General features: G+C 42.8%; 1 long non-coding RNA gene across 1 annotated transcript in view; it reads left to right on the top strand.

Moving 5' to 3' along the window:
- Positions 1-25,036, top strand: part of LOC131504345 (uncharacterized) — a 90,094-nt gene extending 65,058 nt beyond the window's left edge. Inside the window, exons 2-3 of the long non-coding RNA XR_009257940.1 lie at positions 14,428-14,483; positions 19,118-25,036. This is a non-coding gene — a long non-coding RNA (uncharacterized LOC131504345). The remainder of the gene's footprint in view (positions 1-14,427; positions 14,484-19,117) is intronic.
- The last annotated feature ends 1,757 nt before the right edge of the window (positions 25,037-26,793 follow it).

Here is a 26,793-nt window from a genome sequence, read left to right as displayed (position 1 = left end):
CAGGAAATGAGTCAAGAGGGGAACCAGGACATATTAAGGAGTTTGAATTCTTACCCCAAAGGAAATAAATAGGTAATCACTAAGGGCGTTAAGTAGGAGAGTCACAAGAGCTTTGCAGTTTAGAAAAAGCAATCGTGTAGCAGGGATTCCAGACTGAAGGGTGAGACAGGAGGTCAGTGCATTGGCCCCAGAGAGAGATGGTACAATTTCAGTCCAGAGCAGTGGCAGTGAGGATGGAGAGCAGGATTGGATTCAAGAGACATTTAAGAGCCTGTATTGGACTTGTGACAGAATGTGGGAGGTACAGGAGAGGCTAGGGCAAACATCTAGCTTTCTTTTGGGTACATGGGTGAATGACAGTGTCATTCATCGCAGTGTAACTAGGAAGAGGAGCAGGTTTGGAAAGAAAGGTGAGCAGGTCGATGGAGCACACTAAGCTCTGGGGGTCCGTGAATCCCAAACAGAGATATTCAGGAAGATTGGATTCAGGGCTCCGGAACTTGGGAGGGGACTGGCTTTGTGACTGGAATTTGGGAGACACTGGCATATTAGAGTAGGTGCTATAACAGGACGGTGTGAGGTCACCCAGCAGAAAGATGCAGACACCTATGTCATTTGATGGATGGGGAAACTGAGGCCAACCCAAGCTCTCTCAGCTGATACATGGCCAAGCTGGGCCTGGAGTCAAGTCGTCTGCCCTCCAGTTCCATTGCCATTGCCAAGCTTCTCCAGGGAGCCTGGAAATGAGCCCAGCCATACCTGGGAACCAGCAGATTGTACTTCTGTGGTTCTTCTGCTTTATCTGTAGTTAGCAGCCCTGGAGCAGCACCTCAGGGGGAAAAGACTTTGCTGTGTTGCTCTTGGGGCTTCTTGGAGGTTAGTGCACATACCCATCCTGGAAATGCCCTCGCATGGGATAAGGCATGAGATGCACACATCTGCTGCCATGTTCATGCTTGCATTTGAGGCTTACAGCTGCCCAACAGGCCTCTCACTTCCCTGCCTCCTTCTCTAGACTCTGCCCACCTTAGGCTCTTTGCTTTACCTCTCCTCTCCACCAGACTTTGCCTATGTTAGTCCCATTCCATCTCCACTCTAGAATCTAGGTTCTCTGCTAGACCAGTGAGAAAGCAATTCCTGCTAAGATGAGCGCTAATAGGTTCATGAGAAATCCACCCCATGGTACCTACTCTTTCTAACCAGAGTTCCTGGAGACATGTAGGCAGTGGTGCTAACGGCAAGAATTTCAAGTGACTTGGCAGATTATTGAGGAAAGGATAGGAGTGTGAGCAGGAGAGGAAGCAGAGAGAAAGCTGGGAGGAAGATCTCCATGAGTATATTTCATATCACATTAAGGTGTTCGGATTTGAGTTTTATTCAACATCATGAGATAGGAGTCTGCCGGTCCACAAACCCCTTTTTGTAATGACAGTTGATGTTCTATTTCACCACCTGGCAAAACAATTATGTGTGTTGACTGTGTACACACACACACACACACACACACCCCACAAGCATCTCTCATCTCCTGGTATAAAATACAACAGAGGCAGAGTAAGAGTAGTTTTCAAATCAAGGCTGCAAGTTTCAAATCTACTTTCTCAAGTATTGTGAGTGATATTGGTGGATCCAGGGCTGGGCCAGCTTTGAAGCCCACTCAGAAATAGTGTTTACTAAGGGATGGGTTGAGAAGAAATCCTCTGCATGAGGGATGTTTTTTCTCTCTTGGCAAAATATAGTTTGCTGCTTTCAAGTTAATGAAAAGAAGAGTGGAAAAATAAACATCTGAAAGGTCCTTTAAAGGAAGTGCAAATCTGGACAGACTGAGAAACACAAAACAGCCTGTCCTGCTCCTGCTTGTCCTGTTCCAGCCAAGACTCAAGCCACAGTGACCTCAGGGTCACTGAAATAAAGAGCCCATTGGGGTTGGGGCTTGGAATGGAGTAAGGTTGTCTGGCCCATGAGGCACAGACAGCGGGCTTATCACAAGGGTCTAAAACTCTATGCAGGCCCTGGGGCATCCTGCCCGCCTGCCTGCCTGGGTAGCAGATGGTTGGCGGCCTGACCCTCTGCTGTAACTCCCAGAGAAGCGCTAGACCTCAGGTGGCGGGTCAAGCCCAGCCTTCGTCCCAGCTGCAGACAGGAAATGCTGAAGCAATGGGAACCAGGGCAATGGAGTTCATGAAATCACATGCTCTCTGGCTGGAATAGAATCGCAAGGCTGTCCAGTCACACTCCCACCAGTTGGCGTCTGAATTTCCTCTACAACATTCCCATCCGGTGGTCATTAAGCCAGAGCTTGAGGAGCCCCCATGACAGGACATGATTATCCTTTAAGGAAGGCCGTTTTATCTTCGCACGGTTCTGACTGGGGGGGGCAGTCTTGCTGACACTGAGTCTGAGCGCCTTCCGAATCTCAACTACCCAGTGTGAGATGATCCACAGTCACATAGATGCAAAAATTCTTAACCAAAATTTAACAAACAAAACCCACAGCACACAAAAAAACAAAACAAAAAAACAATCAGCAGTGACCAAATGGAGTCTAGCACAGCTATGCAGGATGGCTTAATGTTTAAATACTAACCAGTATAATTCTTCATATTAGCAGACTCCAAAGGAAAAACAGTATGTATGATCAAGTCAACCGATGCAGAAAAAGCATTTGACAAAATTCAATGATTCCTAATAAAACTGACATCAAACTAAGAACGGAATGGAATTTTCTCAGCTTAATATGGAGCATCTACGAAAAACCAACAGCCAGCATCATACTTATTAGTGAAAGACTGAATTCTTTCTAAGAATAGAAACAGGAAGGTTATCTGTTCTCATCACTCATATTTAACATAATACTGGAAATTATAACCACAGCACTAGGGTAAGAAGAAAGAAATTAAAAGCATACAAGTTGGAAAGGAAGAAATAAAGCTGTCTTTATTTGCAGATGTTATGATTATCTACATAGAAAATCCCAAGGAATCTACAAAAACAAAAAAACACCTCTTTCAATTTATAAGTGAATGCAGGAAGATAGAATACAAGAAAAACACACACAAAACAATCACAGTTCTGTGGACACCAAAATTAAAACCACAATACCAGGAGCACCTGAGTGGTTCAGTTGGTTCAGTGTCTGACTCTTGATTTAGGGTCAGGTCATGATCTAACAGTTTGTGAGATTGAGCCCCATGTCAGGCTCTGTGCTCTCTCTCTCTCAAAATAAATAAATAAACTTAAAAAAACCCACAGTATCATTTATAATCACTTTAAAGAAAATGAAATACTTACATATACAGTTAACAAAACAATGTATAGTATATATAGGCTGAAAATTGCAAAAAGCTAGTGAAAGAAATTAAAACCTAAATAAGCGTAGGGGGTGCCTGGGTGGCACAGTCATTTAAGTGTTTGACTCTTGATTTCAGCTTAGCTCATGATCTCACAGTTTATGGGATCAAGCCCTGCATCAGGCTCTATGCTGACAACATGGAGCTTGCTTGGGATTCTCTCTTTCCCTCTTTCTCTCTGTCCCTACCCTGCTCTTGCTCTCCCTCTCTCAAAATAAATAAATAAACTTTAAAAGAAATAAATAAAACCTAAATAAATGAAAAGACATACCCTATTTATGGACTGGAAGGCTCAATATAGTTAAAGATATCAGTTCTCTCCAAATTGATCTGTAGGTTTAATGTAATTTCTTTTCTTAATTTTAATTCCAGTGTATTTAACATGCAGTGTCATATCAGCTTCAGGTGTATAATATAGTGATTCAAAATTCCATACATTACCCAGTGCTCATCATGACTGAGTGTACTCTTAATCCCTTTCGCCTATTTCACCCATCCCCTCATCCACAACTCCTCTGGTAACCATCTCTTTGTTCTCTATAGTTAAGAATCTGTTTTTTGGTTTGTCTCTGGTTTTTTTGTTGTTGTTCATTTGTTTTGTTTCTTTTTTAAAAATTTATTTATTTTAAGAGAGAGAAAGCGGGGAATGGGCAGAGAGAGAAGGAGAGAGAGAATCCCAAGCAGGCTCAGTGCTGTCAGTGCAGAGCCCAACACGGGGCTCGAACTCAAAAACCATGAGATCATTACCTGAGCTGAAATCAAGAGTTGGTCACTTAACCGATTGAGCCATCCAGGCTCCCTGTTTTGTTTTTTAATTTCACATATGAGTAAAATCATATGGTATTTGTCTTTCTTTGACTGACTTATTTCACTTAGCATTGTATTCTCTAGATCCATCCATGTTGTTGCAAATGGCAAGACTTCATTCTTTCCACGGTTGAGCAATATTCCATTGTGTATATACACCACATATTCTTTATCCTGCATCTATCGATAGGCACTTGGGATGCTTCCATACCTTGGCTATTGTAAATAATGCTGCAATAAACAAGAGTACATATATCTTTTTGGACTAGTGTTTTTGTATTCTTTGGGTAAATACCCATTAGTGGAATTACTAGGTCATATGGTAATTCCTATTTTTAACTTTTTGAGGAACCTCCATACTGTTTTCCACAGTGGCTGCCCCAGTTTACATTCCCACCAGTAGTGCACAAGGGTTGCTTTTTCTTCACATCCTTGCCAACATTTGTAGATTCTTGCAGTTTCGTTTTTAGCCATTCTGACAGGTGTGAAGGATACTCATTGTGCTTTTGACTTGCATTTCCCTGATGATGAGTGAGGCTGAGCATCTTTTCATGTGTCTTTGGCCATCTGTCTTTGGCCATCTGTCTTTGGCCCATTGGTCTTCTTTGGAGAAATGTCTATTCATGTCTTCTGCCCATTTTTTAATTGGGTTATTTGTTTTTATGGTGTTGATTTGTATAAGTTCTTCATATATTTTGGATACTAACCCATTATTCGATGTGTCATTTGCAAATATCTTCTCTCATTCAGTAGGTTGTCTTTTTACTTCTGTTGATTGTTTCCTTTGCTCTGCAGAAGCTTTTTTTTTTTTATCTACTCCCAATAGTTTATTTTTGCATTTGTTTCCCTTACTTCAAGAGACATATCTTTTAAAAATGTTGCTATGGCCGATATCAGAGAAACAAACTGCTGCCTATTCTCATCCAGGATTTTTGAGGTTTTATGTCTCATATTTAAGCCTTTAATCCATTTTGAGTTTGTTTTTGTGTATGGTGTAAGAAAGTGGTCCCATTTCATTCTTTTGCATATAGCCATCTAGTTTTCCCAACACCATCTGTTGAAGAGACTGTCTTTTTCCTGTTGCATAATCTTGCCTCCTTCATCAAAGATTGACCATATAATCATGACTATATTTCTGGACTCTCTATTCTGTTCCGTTGATCTATGTGTTTATTTCTGTGTCCGTACCGTACTGTTTTGATTACCGTACTTTGTACTTTATTTTGAAATCTGGGATTGTAATACCTCCAGTTTTGTTCTTCTTCTTTCAAGTGTGCTTTTGACCATTCAGGGTCTTTTATGGTTCCATATAAATTAGGATTATTTGTTCTAATTCTGTGAAAAATGTTGTTGGTATTTTCATAGAGATTGCATTAAATCTGTAGATTGTTTTGGGTGGTATAGATATTGTAACAACATTTGTTCTTTTAATCCATGACCATGGAATGTCTTTCCATTTGTTTGTGTCATCTTCAATTTCTTTCATCAGTATTTTATAGTTTTCAGAGTGCAGGTCTTTCACCTTTTTGGTTAAATTTATTTCTAGGTATTTTATTATTTTTGGTGCAGTTGAAAATGAGATTGTTTTCTTAATGTCTCACTTGCCATTTCATTATTAGTGTATAGAAATGCAACAGATTTTTTATATATTGATTTTTTATCCTGTGACCTTACTGAATTCATTGATTAGTTCTAGTAGTTTTTTGGTGGAGTCTTTCGGGTTTTCTATATATAGTGTCATGTCATCTGCAAGTAGTTAAAGTTTTACTTCTTCCTTACTAATTTGGATGGCTTCTATTTCTTTTTCTTGTATGACTGCTGTGGCTTGGACTTTAGTACTTTGTTGAATAAAAGTGGTGAGAGTGGGAATCCTTGCCTTGTACCTGACCTTAGGGGAAAAACTTTCAGTTTTTCACCATTGAGTATGATGTTAGCTGAGGGTTTTTCATAGGAGCCCTTTATTATGTTGAGGTGGTTTTAATGTAACTTCTATCAAAATCTCAGCAAGGTTTTTTGTAGATATATACAAACTTATTCCAAAATTTATAAGGAAAGGCAAAGACTCTAGAATAATGAAAACAATCCTGAAAGGGAAGAAGGTGGGAAGAATCATTTTCCCCAATATTAAGACTTAATATACATTTAAAGTAATAAAAACAGTGTGGCTTTTAGTAGACGGATAGACACATAGAGCAATAAAACAAAACAGAGGACCAAGAAAGACTCATACAATATGCCTGATTTTTGACAAAGGTGCAACAGCAATTCAAAGGAGGAAAGATCACCTTTTCAACAAATATTGCTCAAGCAATTGGACATGGATGGGAAAAAAAAAAAAAAAAAAGGTTTTTGGCAGGGAGTCCTGCCTTTTGTTTGTGAAAAAAACATGGATGGACCTTGAGGGCATTATGCTAAGTGAAGTAAGTCAGACAGAGAAAGTTGCTGCATGGTACCACTTAAATTTTTTTTTTTTTTAAACGTTTATTTATTTTTGAGACAGAGAGAGACAGAGCATGAACGGGGGAGGGGCAGAGAGAGAGGGAGACACAGAATCGGAAGCAGGCTCCAGGCTCTGAGCCATCAGCCCAGAGCCTGACGCGGGGCTCGAACTCATGGACTCACAGACCGTGAGATCGTGACCTGAGCTGAAGTCGGCCGCTTAACCGACTAAGCCACCCAGGCGCCCCTGCATGGTACCACTTAAATGTGAAATCTAAAAAAAGTCAAACTCATAGACACAGAGGGTAAAGTGGTTAACAGGGCCTGGGGGGAGAGAAAGAAGGAAAGGTTGGTGAAAGGGTCCAGACTGCCAGCTATAAGATGAAAAAGTCTGAGGATCTAATGTATAACATGGTGACTCTTATTGATAACATTGTATTTTACAATTGAAATTTGCTAAGAAATTAGAACGTTAAGTGTTCTTACTGAAGCAAAACAAAACAAGGTAAGGATGTAAGGTGATAGATATGTTAATTAACTCAAGGGAGGGAATAGGTTAATAACATATATGTCTATCAAATCATCATGATGTACACTTTAAATATTTTATAATTTTATTTGTCAATTGTACTTCAATAAGGGTGAAAAGACCCAGAGTGAGTGGCTAAAGAAACTATGTATATCCATATCACAGAATACTACTTAGCAGTAAAAAGAAATGAACTATGGGGCCCCTGGATGGCTCAGTGAGTTAAGCACCCAACTCTTGAATTTCAGCTCATGTCATGATCTTGCAGTTTGGGAGATGGAACCCCACTTTGGGCCCACACTTGGGATTCTCTTTTCCTCTGCCCCTCCCCCACTTGCTCTCTCTCTCTCTCTCTCTCTCTTTCTCTCTCTCCCTTTCAAAAATAAATAAATAAATTTTAAAAAAAGAAATGAACTATTGATACGCTTAACTTGTATGAATCTCCAGAAAACTGTGTTGTGTGAAAAAAGCCAATTTCAAAAGATTATAGTCTGTGCAATTCCATATGTATGACATTTTTGACATGACAAAATAGTAGAAATGGAGAGCAGATTCGTGGTTGCCAGTGGTCAGAGACGGGTGGAGAGGAGGGAAGTGGTATGGCTATAAAAAGGCAACAGAAAAGATCTTTGTGGAAATGGGAAGATTCTACACCTCGACTGCCTTACCTGGCTGTGATATTGTACTAGGTTTTTTAAGATGTGACCATTTGGGGAAACTGGATAAAGAATACAATGGACCTCTGGGGGCGCCTGGGTGGCTCAGTCAGTTAAGCATCTGACTTTGGCTTAGGTCATGATCTCACAGTTTGTGAGTTTGAGCCCCACATCAAGCTCTGTGCTGACAGCATGGAGCCTGCTTTGGATTCTCTGTCCCCCTCTCTCTGCCCCTCCACAGCTCTGTCTCTCTCTGTCAAAAATAAATAAACATTATAAAGAAATTATGTGTATACACACACACATATATATATATATATATACACATACACATACACACGGACTCCCAAGGTCCAGAATCAGAATCTTCAGGGGTGAGATGCAGGTGTCTAATATAAAATCTGCCTGGATTTGAAACCACTGAGATGGGGAATAACATGAGGTAAGCAATAAGAATGAAATAGATTGGGATAGAGTGTGGTGCTATGTGATGGAATGGGCCTTGAATCTCTTGCTCAAAAGTTTTAAGATTACGAAATAGAAATACATATGATTTCTGAGAAGGGAAGTGATGTGAGTAAAACAAAGCTGCCACAACTGAAGAAGTTTCAGAAGTGGTGGTTCCTGTGTATCCATAGAATGGTAACGACTGGTTGGCTCTTCCTAAGTTTCAAGAATGCCAAAGGCTGGTCAATGCTTTCTTTGCTGACCACATTAATAAATGATGTAATTGCATCATGTGATTCTACAATTCTGGATGATTTTTCTCAGTGATTTTTGTGCCGGAAGTTCTTTATCTTTATTAACATATTCCTAGTCTCTGCATTTCAAATATTCTGCCATGCAGGATGAGAGGTTTGATCCTGTCATGATTTTTAAAGGGGCATCAGAAGGTGGCTGTCCAGCTCATGACACTCTTCCCTGAGAACCGCCCCTGCTCTGTCCATAGTAGTGCACAACGTTTAGCAGCTATGCTTGAGCTATATGGCCTTGTTCACCTAGGTGAGACAGAGTCCCCAGGAGATCGGAATTAAGATAAATAAACATGAACTGGCGTTCTCTGGTCCCGTAACCTGTGCACGGGCCACTCAGGTGTTGCGGGATGGGATGGCTGAAGTGGTGAAGGTCATCCTGCAGAGAGAGAGAAGGCAGCTGATTCAGGGAGAGGCAGAAGCCAGGACTGACTGGGGCTCTTGGGGCTCAGTGACTCTCAGCTCTCAGTCACTTCCTGTTTTGGGTGACCCCAAAGCCCCCACAACCTTGCAATATGCCCTTTTTCCTGCCACAGCTGCTTTGAAGTGGCATTTTGTTATGAGCCAATTCAGGGACTTGATTTTGATAGTGAATACCATCATAAACCCACTTACACCTGTCACTTTCAGTATGCTGATTGAAAATTAACAAAGGAATTTTGTACAATTATCTCCAAAGGTGAATTCATATCCAGTGCTTTTTGCTTTTCCTTAAAGTAACAGTGATGCTGACTTTTCCGGTCAAAAAGGAAACCACTGACCAAGGCGGGACTGAGGTGGTTTTCTGGAAGGGAGATAGAAGGAGGAACCTCTTCCCATATCCAGGCAGTGGCACAAACATTGAAGCTCAGAAACAAAACCACCCTGAAGTTAAAACACTTCCTGCTATTGGCCTCTCTTTCTCCATTTGGAAATTCTGTCTTAATATCTCCTTTAAACTCTCCAGACCTTAACTTGAGCCTTTTTCTGAGGAGACTGGGAAACAGCTGTGATTGGTGTCTCTCCTGTACAGACAAGCTGTCACTAAGGTGCTGTTCAGCCCTTTTTTTGTAGGCTAACCAACTCCCTTCCCCTCAGCTCTGCAACCTGTGATCTTTGCCGCTCTACCCAGACTGTTATTCACTTGCTCTTCCTTTCCTTGCTGTCCCTCCCGGCTCAGTGCCCACATTGGGGTTGGTGCAGAGAAATGGAGGTTAAATCCTCTCTTTCTCCCTCCCAAAGTTTCCATTAGTGTCTTCTCTTGCTTCCCTTCCATTCTTTCTGCCATTTCCAAAGTTCAGGTCTCATCAACTCTTACCTGCCTTGTGGGACTAAGACCTCTGCCCTCCCCTGCCTTCCTGCCGCCTGCATTTATCCGCCCACAGATTCCTTCCTTGACCAAGTCATGTTCTAAGGCCTTGCTGTGATCCTATCACTCCCTTGCTCCAAAGCCTTTCCTCTTGCATATGGAAGAAAGTGTAGACTCTAGGTTCGTGTATTCACTCCGTTCTCTATGAGCAGGCCCAACTGACCTCCCACCGAACCCCCTTTGTGCTTCCTGTGGTCCAATCCAGCATGCTGGGTGCCCAACATGACCCCGTGAACCTGCCTATGTTTTCTGGCTTCTGCACACCCTCTGTCCAAACTTTCTTCCCCTTTCTCAGCGTCCAAGTCTTACGTGTTCTCCTCTAGCTGGGTGTGCCTTTCTTTGTGATTCTCCTAGTCAGAATGAATTAATCTGCACCACCCAGTCACACAGTTTATGTTTTTGTTCATAAAACTTTTCAGGGTCTGGCCTGTAGTCCTAGAATATGCACCTGTCCTTCCCACTAGAAAGCCAGTGCTTTGAGGACAAGCCGGGCCCTGCTGCTCCCAGTAAGTTCCAGGTCCCTAATTCAACGCAGGGCACGGCAGTGTGTGATCTCCGCATGTTGGTTGGGTTAAGTTTGCAAAACTACGTGCCCGTAGGCAAGCTGTGTGCCCACAGCAGTTTCCTCTGGTCATGTGACTACTGTTTTAGAAGATGCATGAGGTCAAATGACTCAGCAAAATTTTGCAGGCCAAATGACAGGAAGTAAGAGCTTCAGAAGCTGACTCGATTAACACTGATCTAAAACACATGTGTCTGGAGCCCCGGTGCCAGTGTGGGAAGATTTTCCACGGCACATGCCAAGGGTCTGCAGCCTGATCCTGCGTCCCGGGAGGAGCCAACGCACCACAGGCTCCCCTTGGCATCTGCTTCCGCATCGAGGGCACTTAGGAAGCCTGCGGGGCCTTGAGCACACCTGGAGTTACGCCTCCCCTAGCCAAGAAATCCATCTGCCCGGATTTCCCAGATAATGGAAACTTGCCCCTAAAGGCACCAAAACTTTTCAAAGTAAAATCCGTTTTGATCAACAGTTTCCAAACAGAAGAACACATTCCTGTGCTTTCGTGTCTTCTCAAGCTGTCATGAATGTTATTTGACCACCTCTTGATAGCTCTGGGCTGACCTCAGGTATATTAGTTGCCATTTTTCCCACGGGTGGCCCACTTCACTGCTACTGTTTTACCTTCAAATAATAACAATTACAACAAAAATAGCCAGCATTTATGAGCCCTTCCTATGTGTGCAGCTCACGGAGGGACACTGTACGTAATGATTTCATTTTGGCTTCACGACATCCCTAAAAGGGAGATGTTATTTTTCCCAGGTTTGGGGTGTGAAAACTGAGGAGCTGGTTAAGTAACTCGCCCACGGTTACATGGCAAGTTAAATAATGGACAGTGGTCCTAACTCAGGCAGTCAGCTCCAGAGCCCACGCTGGCAAGTCCTTTACTCTGTGGCTTCCCTAGGCACAAGTTGGCCTGAAATACAGTGATCGACTCATCCAGGGACTTTCCTGGGCTTAACACTGAAAACTCTCAGTCCAGGAAAAACCACGGTGGTTGGCCACCCTAGCTTGAAAGCAAGAAAGCTTTCGCTCACCAGAACACCTGGCTTTTGTAAACCGGACCTGTGACTTGCTGTCATCTACCCCTGACCATCAAAGATCGGAAAAGAACCTCTGAACCAGGTCAGACCAGGAGGGCCCGACAGAGAAACAGGTCCCTTAAGACAGTTAATGTTGCTCTCCTTGAAGACATGTTTGTTCAACACGAGTGGGGGGTGAGAAACTTCTACGAGTAAAAATCACATATTTCTTTCTTTATATTCGAAACAGGAAATGGCTACACACATTTATTGTGGGCAGTTTTCTACATCAGACTGTGTTTGTGAGGCATGTTAAAGAACATCTCATTCAGTTAGCGAAAAATAAAGAACACCTCACTTCCAAGGAACAGTGTCTCAGGCGCCACGCATTACTCAGCTTCACAGGCCAGCTGACTGTGACTCATCTCTGCGCATGCACACAGGTGGCAGGGAGACAGGTCCGCCTGCAGCCGTGCCCCACTGCTTGCACGGAGACATCGCAAAAAGGAAGGCTTCCCTGGAAAGACCGACAACGGTGAAGTCTGCATTAAGGAACCTCTTCCATCCATAGGAATAGTTGCAAGTGAAACCCTGAGTTAACTGATCCCACACTTCTGGTTTATTCCAGTGGGGTTTTATCACTCCTTCAAAACCAGTGGCTGCACCTTTCTGGGGACCTCCTCCTTAATCTGCCTGGTGCTCTGGCCCAAGGAAAGTGGATGGGCTTTGTGACTGCCTTTTCCTCAAAGGCCTTTTCCAAAATCTTTCATAGCTGGGAAATCAAGGTCAATGGCAATCTGGCTCCCAGAGTGGCAGGGCTGCTGTATTTGGAGAGTGTTGCTTCCACAGGATATTAAGTGCTCCTCTGAGAGTTCAAGATTAATTTCTAGGCAAAGCAAGTGCAGTGGCTTTCTGCCTCACTTCTCGCATTTGTGTAAGCCTGGACATTATCTTGGCGGGAAGACAACGTTTTAAGGAAAGAGGAGGCAGAAGAAAACTGATCGGCCTAATGGCAAGATGGATGCTGCTGTCTTCCCCACAGAAGCTCCTGGCTTATCTTGCATTTGCTTTGAGGCAGCTTCCGACAGGAACTGCACTCAGAGCCAGGCCCTTGGGGCTGCCCTTGAGCCTCTCCAGAGGGATCCCCAGCTCCAAGCAGCCAGTGGGCATTTGATCAGGCAGCCACATTACTCTTCAATGAGTTAAATAATTTTTTTAGGAATCAGAAACCAAAGAGTTTGAGATTGCCAGAAAAGGTAACAAATTTGCTTTTCCTTAACTGTATAAAAAATTGGCCCATGGAAAATTATAAGGGCATTTTTAAAGGACATTGGAGTTTTGTTTTCCATTTTCTTCTTAAATTTAATTTAGCTATTTAGGGAATTGCTTATTAAAACCAAAAGATCAAGATATTTTCTCCCTTAAAGCCACATCTGGTCTGTTTTCTTTCATGGGACGTTCATAGCATCTTCAGGGAGGGAAGTGATCACCTCCACTGGGGGAGCCAGCACTATTCTGGTCCAGTCTCCATAAATACTATTATTCAGTTTGTGCTTTTCCCAACTCTCAACTACCTGGCCCAGTCATGGGCTTTTGAATGTTGCACGGAATTTCTGCAAATTGCCACTGACACGGTATTGAAAGCCTGCACAGGCAAACACCTCTGTGCTATGGTGGAATCCTAGATGGACTTGGCTGTGACCCACAGCAAAGTTAGACCCTGAAACACAGTCTCTCTCTGCAGGAGCCTGTCTTCCCCAAGAACGTTAAGTGAGGACCCCAATTTATTCTGTTCAGTTACCTCAATACCCAAATAGAAAAACCTGTTCAGACCATCCACTTAATGGGAATAGAGGCAGAAAAGGCTGACCAAAGTGGGTAGGCTCAGAAATGTAAAGCCATTTTCAAAGTAATAAAATCTGACTTCAAATTAATGCAATCAAAATGAACTATAATGTGAGTTATTTGTGTAAGGCGTTAAGGCCCAAAGTAATAATGACATCTTGAAAGTTAAAATTTAAAAAAAGAAAGAAAGAAAGAAAGGTAAAATGTACTGAAGTTATGACCCCTTCTAAATGGATGTACCAAGGTAAAAGCTATGAAACCCTTGTTCTTTGGCCCTTTACATTCAGTTTCACGCAAGGTAGATCCAGTCATCCTCATGATTCACAGATTCCATATTTGCAAATGTGCCAGTGGCTAGAATGTATCTGTTCTCCCCAAATCAGCGCTCCCTGTTCTTCTGCGCTCACTAGAGACAGCATGAAATTTGAGGCGCCCACTGCACTGCTTTCTGGCTTTCTAGCTGAGCAACACCACTGAGTTCCAACAACAGTATGCTCTACCTTCTTGTTTCCACTCTCTTCCTATAAATAAACATCCTTTTCACAGTCTATTTAGTGTCACGTTTTTCACATTTTGGTGTCTTTTCCTGGTGATTTCGTGGTTTAAAATGACTCCCAAGCGATGTGCTGACGTGCTGGCCAAGATTGCAAAGCTCCAGGCTCTAAGGGGCCTTATGGAGAGAATACGTGCATTAGACGCCGTGCAGGCATGAGTTACGGTGCTGTTTGCTGCAAGTTCAATGTTAATGAATCAACAGTATATATAATAAGGTGTCTTTCAACAGAAACATACATAAAACAAGGTTATATATTGATGGGTGGAGGAAACCGCTGTGACCAGAGGATCACAGGAATCTAACCCTGTATTTACATTGAAAGGGTGGTTCAGTGTTTGCTAATTCAACGTTCATAGAAACTTTATGAAACATAACTACCACAAATAATGAGAATATTTTCTCAAGCTTATAACTGCCCTTTTAAGGAATTTCAACTCACATGTGTCTCTTTTTGTCAGTTTCTGTTCACCCTCACTTATTAAGTATCGATTGTGTGGGAAACATGATGATAGTTCCTTAGAGGGTCCAGAGATGACTAATGCCAGTATCCTTGCCTTTCAGAAGCTTCTGGTCCAACAGAGACAAGAATTTGAATTGATGGAGCCTAACAGCATGAGGTAAGAAAACTAATACCTGTTCAGGTGTTTATCATCACAGAATCATAAACTGCAAGACTTTGAAAAATTTGGCCCACTGCCTCCTCCTCCAATACCTCTCTCACCTGGCTTCCAGGGTACCAAACCATATCCCCATTCTCTCCTAATCCCCACATTCTCCTACTGCTAAATGTCGGGGTGCCCCAGAACTCAATCCTTGGATCACATTCTATCTATACTCACTTCCTTTGTCATATTATCTGCCTTTCTGATTTTAAATATTAACACTGATGACACTCCCTGACCTCAAAATTCACATATCCACCTACCTATCTGACTTCTCCATTTGAAAGTGCAAGGGGATGGGGTGCCTGGGTGGCTCAGTTGGTTAAACCGTCCAACTCTTGATTTTGGCTTGGGTCATGATGTTGCAGTTCATGAGATCAAGTCCCACATATCTCTCTCTCTCTCTCTCTCTCTCTCTCTGTCTCTCTCTGCCCTTTCCCTGCTCTCTCTCATTCTCTCTCTCTCTCTCTCAAAATAAATAAATCAAAATTTTTTTTAAAAAAGAAAACAAATGCCAAGGGGCATGTCAGAATTATCTCAAACTCCTAATATCAGCTTCTGATCTCACCCCACTCCAACCTTCTTCATGTCAATAAATATGTTACTTTGTCTGTAGAAGATTTATTTCATTTATTTTATTCTATTTATTTTTTCCAAAAATAAATCACACAACAATATATCCGCTCACATGTGCTCTTGCCATTTCCCCATCAAGAGATGGAGTCTATTTCCCTCTCTTTGACTCTTGGCAGAACTTTGTAATTGCCTTGATGCATAATGTTGCAGAAGTGAGGCAAGACTTCCATGGTGATGTCATAAGTTTGATACACAAAATACCAACAGCATTTTTCACAAAATTAGAATAAATAATCCTAAAATTTGTATGGCAACACAAAAGACCCCAAACAGCCAAATCAATCTTGAAAAAGAAGAACAAAACTGGAGGTATCACAATCCCAGATTTCAAGATACACTACAAAACTACAGTAATTAAAACAATATGGTAATGGCACAAAAATAGACACGTAGATCAATAGAACAGAAAGCCCAGATATAAACTTATGATTATATGGTCAATTAATCTTTGGCAAAGGTGGCAAGAATATGCAATGGAAAAAGTCTCTTTAAATGGTGTTAGGAAAACTGGACAGCAAAAGAATTCTGCAAAAGAATGAAATTGGACCACTTTCTTATACCATACACAAAAACAAACTCAAAATGGATCAACAGCCTAAATGTGACATCTGAAACCATAAAAATTCTAGATGAGAGCACAGGTAGTAATTTCTCTGACATCAGCCATAGCAACATTTTTTTTAGGTATGTCTCCTGAAGCAAGAGAAACAAAAGCAAAAATTACCTATTAGGACTATATCAATATAAAAACTTCTGCACAACAAAGGGAACAATCAACAAAACTAAAAGACAACCTACTGAGTGGGAGAAGATATTTACAAATGACAAATCTAATACAGGATTAGTATCCAAAATATATAAAGAACTTATACAAATCAACATCATAAAACCAAATAGCCCAATTAAAAAATGGGCAGAAGACATGCACAGACATTTCTCCAAAGAAGACATTCAGATGACCAATAGACACATGAAAAGCTACTCAACCTCACTCATCATCGGGGAAATGCAAATAAAACCAGAATGAGATATCACCTCACACCTGTCAGAATGGCTAAAATCAAAGCCACAGAAACAACAAGTGTTGGCAAGGATGTGGAGAAAAAGGAACCCTCTTGCACTGTGGTGGGAAGGCAAACTGGTACAGCCACTGTGAAAGACAGTATGGAAGTCCCTCAAAAAAATAAAAATAGGAATTACCATATGACCTAATAATGCCACTACTGGGTATTTACCCAAAGAATACAAAAACACGAATTCAAAAGATATATGTACTCCTCTGTTTATTGCAGCATTATTTACAATAGCCAAGATATGGAAGCAACCCAAGTGTCCATTGGCAGATGAAGGATAAAGATGTGGTATAGGGGCACCCAAGTGGCTTAGTTGGTTAAGCATCCAACTCTTGATTTTGGCTCCAGTCATGATTTCACAGTTCGCGGGTTCGAGCCCCACCTCAGGCTCCACAGGTGTGGACCCTGTTTGAGATATTCTCTCTCTCTCCCCACCCCTGCTCCTCCTGTGCTCATGCTTTCTCTCCAAATAAATAAATAAACTTAAAAAAAAAGATCTGGAAAGATGTGGTATATATATGCAATAGAATACTACTCAGACATGAAAAGAATAAAATTTGCCATTTGCAACAGCATGGATGGATCTAGATAGCATAATGTTAACTGAATTAAGTCAGTCAGAGAAAGACAATACCATATGATTTCACTCATGTGGAATTTAGGGAATGAAACAAATGAACAAAGAAAGAAAGAGACACCAAAAACTTAAATATAGAGAACTGATGGTTATCAGAGGGACGGTGGGTGGGGGGATGGGTGAAATAGGTGAAGGGGATTAAGAGTGCACTTATCGTGATGAGCACTGAGTAATGTATAGAATTGTTGAATCATTACATTGTGCATCGGAAACTAATAAAAACACTGTATTTTAATTATGCTGGAATTAAAAAAATACTTTTGAGGAAAGAAGTTTTTGGTACAAGCTCCACCTGGCTCTCTCTCTTTCTGACGTGACTCACCCCTGGAACCTTGGAACCCAGACACCAAGGCATGAGGAAGCCAAGCAGCCACATGGAAAGGCCACATATAGATGTGGCCAACAATCAGCATCAACCACCACATATGTGAGCGAGTGAACTCTCAGAAGAAACAAGCCCCCAACGTTGGAGCTGCCTCAGCTGACACTGAGTGAGCAGAGGCAAGCTGTTCCCTCAGAGCGCTACCCAAACTGCAGATTTGTGTGCAAAACAAATGCTGTTGTTTATGCCACCAAGGTAGGACATGACTAGTTATGCAGCAATAGAAATCTGAAACACTCTTGTTAGAAATGCTCAGGCCCAAACCTGTGGTCATCCTTGCCACCTCTCTTTCTCTCATACCCCACTCCCAATCGGTCAGAAAATGCTCACAAAACATATCCAGAATCTGACCTCTTCTTGCCACCACCATTGCTACCAATCTTTCAACATAGTTCCTCACAAGAGTTATTTTGGTAGCTTCCCAACTAGCCTCCCTGTTTCCACCCTTGCCCCTCTTTGATCTCATTCTCAACACAGCAGCTAAAGTGATCCTATTAAAAGTATGTCAGATCATATTAACCCTCTAATCAAAAGCTCTAATGGCTTCCCATACCGTGATACAATTTCTTCCTACCTCCCCATGAGCTCTCTGTCCCCATTTCCTACTCTTTTCAGTCCCCAGGTACACTGACTTACTTAATGCTCCCCAGACACACAGGTCTGTTCCCACCTGGGCCTTTGCACATGGTTTACTCCTTTACTTCCCTCAAGTCTTTACCCAAATGTCACCTTTTTCATGAGGATGTTCCCTGCCACCTTAGCCTCCTTCCCTGCTTCATTTTTCTCCACAGCACTCCTCACCACTCACATGATTTTAATTATTTATCTGCTTTCTCAGTTGCCACTTTTCACACCACCACCACACGCACACACAGAGAGACCACAGAACACATAGTAGAGTGTTAGCTACATGATGTCAGGAGTTTCTGTTTTAGTCACTATTCTATCCCTGGCATCTTAAACAGTACCTGATTGACACATCGAAGGCCATTGATAAGTATCTGTTGAATAAGTGGATGGGATTAAATGCTTAGATCAAGTCATATTATCTAAGTGGCCTTAGGAAAATTTGAGTCCAGTCTTTTGCTCTAGCTTTTATACCATGTAAAATACAGTAAGAGAATACCCAAATTAATCAATAAAGAAAATGTACTGTCTTAGAAATGAGACATCCTGAAATGCTTCCCAAGTTGATTATTTTAGAAGCATGATGATGGTTCCCAGGACATAGCATTTTCTATCTTTTCTCTCTACCATCTGTACTTATTGTATGTTATGGACTAAATGTTTGTGTCCTCCCCACCCCCCGCCAAAAATTCTTCTGTTGAAACCCTAACCCCAGTGTCATGGTATTTGGAGGTGAGCCCTTCAGGAGGTAATCATGACTAGATTAGGTGATGAGGGTGAGACCCTCATTATGGGATTAATGCCCTTATAAAAAAGAGGAGGAGACATGATATTTTTCTTTCCATGTGCGCATACCAAGAAAAGACCATATGAAGACAACCAAAAAGAGTGCCCTCACCAAAAACCTGAGCACCCTTATTTTGGACTTACAGCCTCCAGAACTGTGAGAGATTAATATTTGTTGTTTAAGCCACAGAGCCCATTGTATTTTTTATGGCAGCTCAAGCAGACTAGGGCAGTATGGCAGATATTTCCCCAAGATGGCCACCCCTATATATTTCTTCTATGGCATGTTTTTCATGCAACGAGGCTGATGTTCCTCCCACCGAGAGGTGGTGTCTACGTTGTAGGGGTTGTAGACTGTCAATCCTAATCAACAGAGTGAGGTGGAAGTGATGCTATGTGAAACCAGATTACCGAAAGCATACAGCTTCCACTTGGCTCTCTCTTTCAGGATGCTTCCTTGGGAACCTTGACAACATATTGTGAGGAAGCCCGTGCCACACGGAGAAGCTGACATGGAGAGGAACTCAGCCCTCCCGCCAGCAGGCAGTTCCAATTTGCCAGGCATGTGAGTGAGCCATTTTGGAAGCAGGTCCTTCAGCCACAGTCAAACCTTCAAATATGTACACCTCCAACCAGCATGTGTTTGCAACCTCATGGGAAACTCCTAAGCCAGAACCTCTCCCAAATTCCTGGCTCACAGAAACCATGAGAGATTTTTGTTGTTTAAGCCATTAAGTTTTGGGGTAATTTGTTAAGGAGTATTTGTGTGAACCAGATTGATGTCATCTTGGACAAATCCACCGCGACGACTCCTCTGTGACATGAAGCCTTCTTGAGCACAGCACCCACCCCCCAAATTCTTCCTTTTTGTTTAACCACACCCTTAAGTACACTCTTGGAGCATGACATCCTTGATCTGCTCTGGAGATATGACTATGATTCTCAAACATTCTCCTCCTGGGTGGTCTCCCAGTCTCTAAGGCTATGAAAACAGGTCAAAACAGATCTTACAGGAGGTGGGGTCGCAGAGATATCCTCTTGCCACCACCCAAGACATGCTTCTCTCCATAAGTTCCTTTAATGAATCATTTCTTGACAAGCTGTACTTGTTGGCCTTATTCTTCAGTCTTACAGCCCCTTTGGCCTTTGGAGGACATTTTATATATACCTCCCTTTCACAGAGCAGTATTGGCTAAATTAATACACCCAACATGTTAGCTTTGTCCTTCATAGTTAAGGCATGGCTGCTACAGCTTCTGACATCTCATCACCGTTTCAGAAAAGCATGACAATATTCTAAGAGCAGAATTAAATTAACCTTATAAGCACCAAGCAACTAGAATCTTTGGAGTTCAACTCTGAACATAGGATTGCAACATTAAGAGCTACAGGACTAGCTAGTTTTTTGTTCTCTTGTCAAGCTAGGGCAGGGACCCACTCTAAAATCCACATTATCTTCGCCACTAGTAATCTCACTGATGAAACTGCATTGGTAGCATCCATTATGCTAATTAGAAAGCCACCAATTTCATCAGCAGAAACCTATTTCTAACATTAATTATGTCAGCTGATAAATTGTCTGGCGCTGATCAGAGATAAAGATAGTGGAAGCTTTTCCAGTAGCTGTTTCTGGAATACAGGTTTCCTAATTAGAGTGCTGGCTTTCCACCTTAGGATGTAAATTCTCAATTAGGACAAACGATAGTACCTAGGCTATCACGTAACTCTGGTATATGAGAACACTCTGCCTGTGGTAAAATATTTTAAAGTATATTACAGACATTACAATGCCCAGTTGGGTCTCTTATCTCAAGTTCATTTCTACATCCCCTTTCACACATCCCCTTCAAGTCTCCCTGTTAGTTTCATTAGTTTCTGAGGAACCAAATCTACTCATACAGGGATAGGTTTTGGGTTTTTTTTAATTTTTAAAAAAAATTTTTTTTTAAAGATTTATTTATTTTTGAGAGAGACAGAGACAGAGCTTGAGTGGGGGAGGGGAAGAGCAAGGGGGAGACACAGAATCCGAAGCAGGCTCCGGGCTCCAAGCTGTCAGCACAGAGCCCGATGCGGGGCTTGCACCCACAGACGGTGATATCATGACCTGAGCCGAAGTCAGATGCCCAACCGACTGAGCCACCCAGGCGCCCTGGGATAGGTGGGGGTTTTTTGGTTTGTTTTTTTTTTTTGATACTCCATCTAGGACAAGCTGCAGAAACTGTTTTGGCTCTGAGATCCGCTAAATGTGTGCCCATTTCCCAAGGAAGGTAGTGATCCGTGCAGGCAGTTGAGTCCAAACCCGTGTTCAAGAAGGACATACCCCGCATTTCTTTCACTGCCTCATCACTTGTATCTTGAGTCAGGGATCCTCATTACGGTTGCAGATAGGATTTGGTCCCTTGGTGCCTAACAGATTAAGACCAGAACTGTGTTACTCCAGGCCCCAAGCCCAGCAAAGAGCCCAGCACGGGGCTTGATCCCACGACCTTTGGTTCATGACCTAAGACGAAATATAGAGTTGGGCCCTCAACCATCTGAGCCACCCAGGCACCCCAACGTGCTAAGTGTTTTTCGTGCATCAGCTGATGTAATTCTGGCAGCAGCCCTACATGGAAGGAAGTGTTGTCCTACTATGTGTTTCAGTGAAGTCAAATACCACACCTCAAGTCTCACAGAGCTTCTTGTCTAGGTGAAAGAAATCACTGTGCAACACAGCAACTGCTACCACAGTGGCATGTCCAAAAGCAGAAATGCTGACAAGGAAGGGAGAAAAAAGCTCCCTCCCCACATGAATCTGGAAAGATTCTTTGAAGGGGTGCCATTGAAGAATGAGAGGAACTTTACCTGATCAGGAAGAATCTGTTGCCATATTAGATTAACTCAAAAATCAGAAAATGATAAAGAAGAAATCAAGAAGGTCACTGCCACCTAAAAATATCACAATAACAGAAATTACTTGGGTTTTCATAAGGCTATAGATTAACGTAGATGCTGCATCTTTTTTTTTTTTTGCAAAGAACAAACAAAAAAAAAACCCACCTCATGATTTCAGTTCTTGCTTCATTTCCTCCTTTATGCTAAGTAATACTGCCCATGAGGCTTCTCTCTTAACCTCCTGCCTGCCCTTCCCCCATCTTCCAGTCCATATGTCTGTTAATCACGTGGTTATTTTTCCCAGAGCCGAGTGCTTGAGCATGCTGTATCTTAAGAAATGTGCCAGAACAGGTCAGGGGAGGCCCCTTCACTTTCTAGGAACATTGGCAGCTGCATGAAGGCCTTAAGTGACTGGTTCTTCATTTAGGTTCTGGCTTTAACTTACACGCAATCACATATTTGTAAGTCAGGAAATGTGGAAATGTGAGATTTTTGCTGTTCAGCACTCATGTTCTCCTCCTAGATGATAGGAACTCAGGTGTTCTTGGGGAATCACCTCTCCCCCCAATCTCAGTCCAAGAGCTTGAAAGTGGTCACCTGTCCCCAGGCCTGGCCAATCAAGGTCACAGTCATACCACATGACCCATGCAGGGCCGATGAGCATCAGCTTGGAACTTTCACGGGTCCTCTTGGGGAAGAGGAATACTCTTCCCATGTTGGTGACAAAGCTGGTGCGATATGAACTTGGCACTATAGCTGCCCATCTTCGCCACCACCTGAGGAGCGCCTACCTGACAATGAGGCTAACATAGTGTCAGTGTTTCTGCTCAGGCTGGTTGTGCCCTTCATGGCTTTCTTCTTGTCCATGCATAAGGCTACTAGTGTCACTGCAACTGCACTACCAGACGAGCTTCTGATGGGGACACAGTGACTGCCGATGCTGCCTTTATTCAAGAGGTCAGTGGGGCTCCTGGGTGGCTCAGTCGGTTGAGCGACCAACTTCAGCTCAGGTCATGATCTCACGGTTTGTGAGTTCGAGCCCCATGTCGGGCTCTGTGCTGACAGCTTGGAGCCTGGAACCTGCTTTGGATTCTGTGTCTCCTTCTCTCTCTCTGCCCCTCCCCAACTCACGCTCTGTCTCTCTGTCTCAGAAATAAATGAACATTTAAAAAAAAAAAAAAAGAAGTCAGTGCTGTCCCTCACCCCTACCTAGATTCTTGACATCCTGGCTGAGACCCTATAACCTGTCCAATTACTTAAAAATCTCTCTTGCTGGGACGCCTGGGTGGCTCAGTCGGTTAAGTGTCCGACTTCAGCTCAGGTCATGATCTCACACCCCATGAGTTTGAGCCCCGTGCTGACAGCTCAGAGCCTGGAGCCTGCTTCGGATTCTGTGTCTCCCTCTCTCTCTGCCCCTGCCCTGCTCACACTCTGTCTCTCTCTCCATCTCAAAAATAAATAAATACATTTAAAAAAATTTTTTTTAAATCTCTTTCTTGCTTAGTGCATTCCAACATTGTCCTTGTCCCTGGCCAAGACCTGCCAGCCCCTTCTTCATGTCCCAGAAAGTATATCTGAGTTAGTCTGGAACTCTCTCAAAGCCAGTATCAGCTCCTCCATCAGGAGGGTGACACTGCTTTAGGGCCGTTTTATGAAGATTTAGACTCTCTACCTTCCCCTGAGGCTCCAGGATCTTCATGCAGAAGAACAAGGTGCCAGACTGCCACCTGGACGTCTGTGACCTCAACACAGGTGCTGTCTGAGACTGCCTGCTTTTCACACCAACTCCAGACTCCAGGAGAGCCTGAATGAGGCTACATGGAGCATATCCCTTCAAACCAGCATCAATATGTGACAGTGCTGTTCCTTATGTATGATGCCCAGCTGTCCCTCAGATAGCAGCCTCGTGCCCAACCTTATGATTTTCTGAGAGGATACCCTGGTTTTGCTCTGCTCCATCTGAATCTCCCTGAAAGTCATGACTGCTGGTGGCCAGGTATGATGTTTCTGGGCCACATTCTGTCCAGCCGGAGCATCTAAGGTATTAACATAACTGGAGGGACTCCTCTGTGGTTTATTTAAGATCCTCTGGTCTTCCTGGGCCACTGAAGGAAATATCATAGCTGCATAATGGTCTATAAAATCCGAGTCTACATTCCTGATACTCTACCACACTTCCTGCTAGGAATTAATCACAAGAACAAAGGCCATTCGTGTTTCTTAGCAATGCCTTATTTGTGAGCAGATTGCAAAACAACCACAGCTAAACCAGAATTTCAGTCAGATCTCAACTAAGTTTGGTTTGTACGTGTCAAGGTCACTTATCAGCCAATTCCTGGAACTCGGATGCGTTTTCCCATGGAAACAGTATGACAGACTGTATGAAGGCCTCAGGTCAAGCCATAAGTGCCTGCAGTAACCATGGTACCGAGAGCACAATTTCAAGAACTCCCAATCACTATGTACAATGTTGCTTCTATAGGAAAATGCCTGTCAAGCTCTCATGCCGGGTTCTCAGAACATCTTTCTCAGCCCCACATTTATCCTGGCAGCATGAGAGAATTTCCTCCTTTGATTAAGCGTTCATTCATTCCTACAAATATTTATTGTGCAGCTAATCTGTACCAGCCATTGCTCTAAATACTATAGATATAGCAGTGAACAAAATTTACTCCCTAGATGTTCTGAAATGGGGGCATAGGGTCAGCTGCTACCATATTAACCAGCATAAGGGAGGAAGGGCTACCCAACTGTTTCTTCCAAAATAACCAGGGTGTCCCAAAGGTAAATTTTCATTTATACCCTTGAATGCATACATGAAGACTCTCAGCATGTCAGTTTTCTATCTTAGCAATGTTTACATCTGGGCTTCATTTTGCATCCCCTTTTTCACATCTGGCTGTTGATTCTCAAATGGACCAAAAGCAAATCACCAAGATAAGAAATATTTTCTCATTTTGCATGGGGCAGAGAAGACCCTGGGAAGCACACCGTGTCTTGATTGACTTTGGCTTGAGGGCTTCTAGTACCTTGGGAATCATGAAAGGGCTTGGGGAATCAGGGAGTGATAGCAATGTTCCTCACATCGGTGGAGGTGGCTTTCCAGCCAATCCAGATGGTAAGAAAGAAGCTACATTCTTCTGCTTCCCAACCGCTCTGGGAGAACCTTCTGGGTAAAATCAACTGGACTCTTCACCTCTCTAAACGCTGCTTATTTCCTTATGTAATTGAGCATGCTGCTACAAGACTAACTGAAAAACAGGGTTTATGCATTAGTCCTTCACATTCATTCACTCAGAGCACCCAAACTGTCTCTAAATTGAAAAGAATATTGATAATTTTCAAGTACTCTTGCTCCTTATAAAGTGGTCCTATAGGTTTACTCCCTACCACCATGTTTGACGTGTTTGTGATTGCTTTAAAAAACAAAGTAAAACAAAATCCTTTTTGTTTGGCAGCACAATGAACTCCAAGAATAAAAGATCTTCTGGCATTTGATCGCTCTTCCTTTTCTTTCTTGATAGGCTATTTATATGAAAATATACTTAAAATGCATATTTAAGTATTTTTTTTTGATTTGCAAAATATCCAAAATAAAAATCAGTGACTTCCCAATAGCATCATTAGATCGCAGGCTTCCTTGGGACAGGGAATCTTTAGTTCTGTTGTGGAGTGTATGGTGAACAAGATACTAATAATAAACAAAAATTACTAATTACTAATTAAACAAAAATACTAATAATAAAATAAAATCTAAGAGCTATACAGATATTGTTCAAAAACTGGTCTGGGCTTTCACTACTAGGGCGTCACATTTTTTAGTGACCTGACACCAGACAAAGATAAGCAATCTTCTAAAGACACGCACAAAATGTTTCTCCAATATGTCTGCTTAAGTTTATGGGGAGGGGAAAATTATACTTGTTTTATTTGGCAATCATAAACATGACCTAGATATGTGTAGAAGATAACAAAATTCCTTCTCCATAACTCTTATTCCCATTAGAGAATGACTTCTCAAAGGTCACTAGACTAAGTTCAGAGACTCGATGTTGGTAAACAGAGCCTCCCTCTGTCCTCCCGGGAGCAAGTGCAGTCGTGATCCAAACCCTTGCACCAGAACTTGAGACCAGGTACGAGCCCATCGCACCAGAGTCCGGTCCATCCTCATCCCTGTGGCCACTGGTGCCAAACACTGAGAGGGCAGGTGGGGGCAGCTGGGCCTCCTCTCCTTGTTTTTCCTCCTCCCATGGGGATAGAATATGGAGGTGGCAACAGAGGAAAGGAGACATGAACAAGTGTCCATCCCCTTTAGGGATCTGAACATGAAGAACAGGAGCCCCGCCTCCGGGGGGAAGTAGCAGCTCAGTGGGGCTTCCTCCCCAGGAGCCCTCCTGCTCTGTCTTCAGACATTTCTGGATTGGAGGGCTTACGGTCACCCAATTTGACTCCAAGCTCTGCCTTGTTCTGACTGTGTGACCTTGGACATGCAACTTTCTCATTCATAAAATTAGGAATAATATAAATTCTACCACTTAGGCCTGAGGATAGAATGAGCTAACATTTGTACAGGGTAACAGAGCACCACATCTGGTACCTGCAAAGCAGGCCACAGTGGGTTTTACTTCTGTGAAACTACAAAGCTTACACTTCCCCTCCCGTGTTGGAGAAGAGGCTTTTCCGTTTGAGCCCAAAAGATCCAGAGACTCGACAGCGTACAGGTGATGCCCTGAACTCAGCATGATGGTCGATAAAGGGATTCCAACCTCCAGTGCTCTGCAAGTCCCTGAAAACAAGCTCGGTTTGTTCTTTGCGTTCAAGAGGGGTTGACATCACTGCTCCATTTTTTGAAAACGAAATGCCAAAGTCCTGGAGGACGGCTTGCAGAATTTCCCCACACATTTCTCATGCATTTCCTGCAAGTTGACGTTGCAACCCAAGCAGATCAAAAGTTAGGCAACCCTTTTCTTAAATACCACCTACGTAAAGAGCACTGTGCTCTGCTTACAGAGTCATGAAGAGTTGGGGAAAAGAATTTCATAAAATACCCGGGGCTGAATACGAGGATGGTAGCAGTGTAGATGGTGGACTGAGCGCTGAGTTGGGAGGCAGGAAAGCCTGGGTCCTGGACCCATCCCTTCTGTTTCATAACTGTGTGATCTTGGAGCGCCTGGGTGGCTCAGTCAGTTGAGCGTCTGACTTCAGCTCAGGTCATGATCTCTCACTGTCCGTGAGTTTGAGCCCCGCATC

This window comes from Neofelis nebulosa, chromosome 2 (genome assembly GCF_028018385.1).
Source record: "Neofelis nebulosa isolate mNeoNeb1 chromosome 2, mNeoNeb1.pri, whole genome shotgun sequence".
NCBI lineage: Eukaryota > Metazoa > Chordata > Mammalia > Carnivora > Felidae > Neofelis > Neofelis nebulosa.
This window is presented reverse-complemented; position numbering and strand designations above follow the sequence as displayed.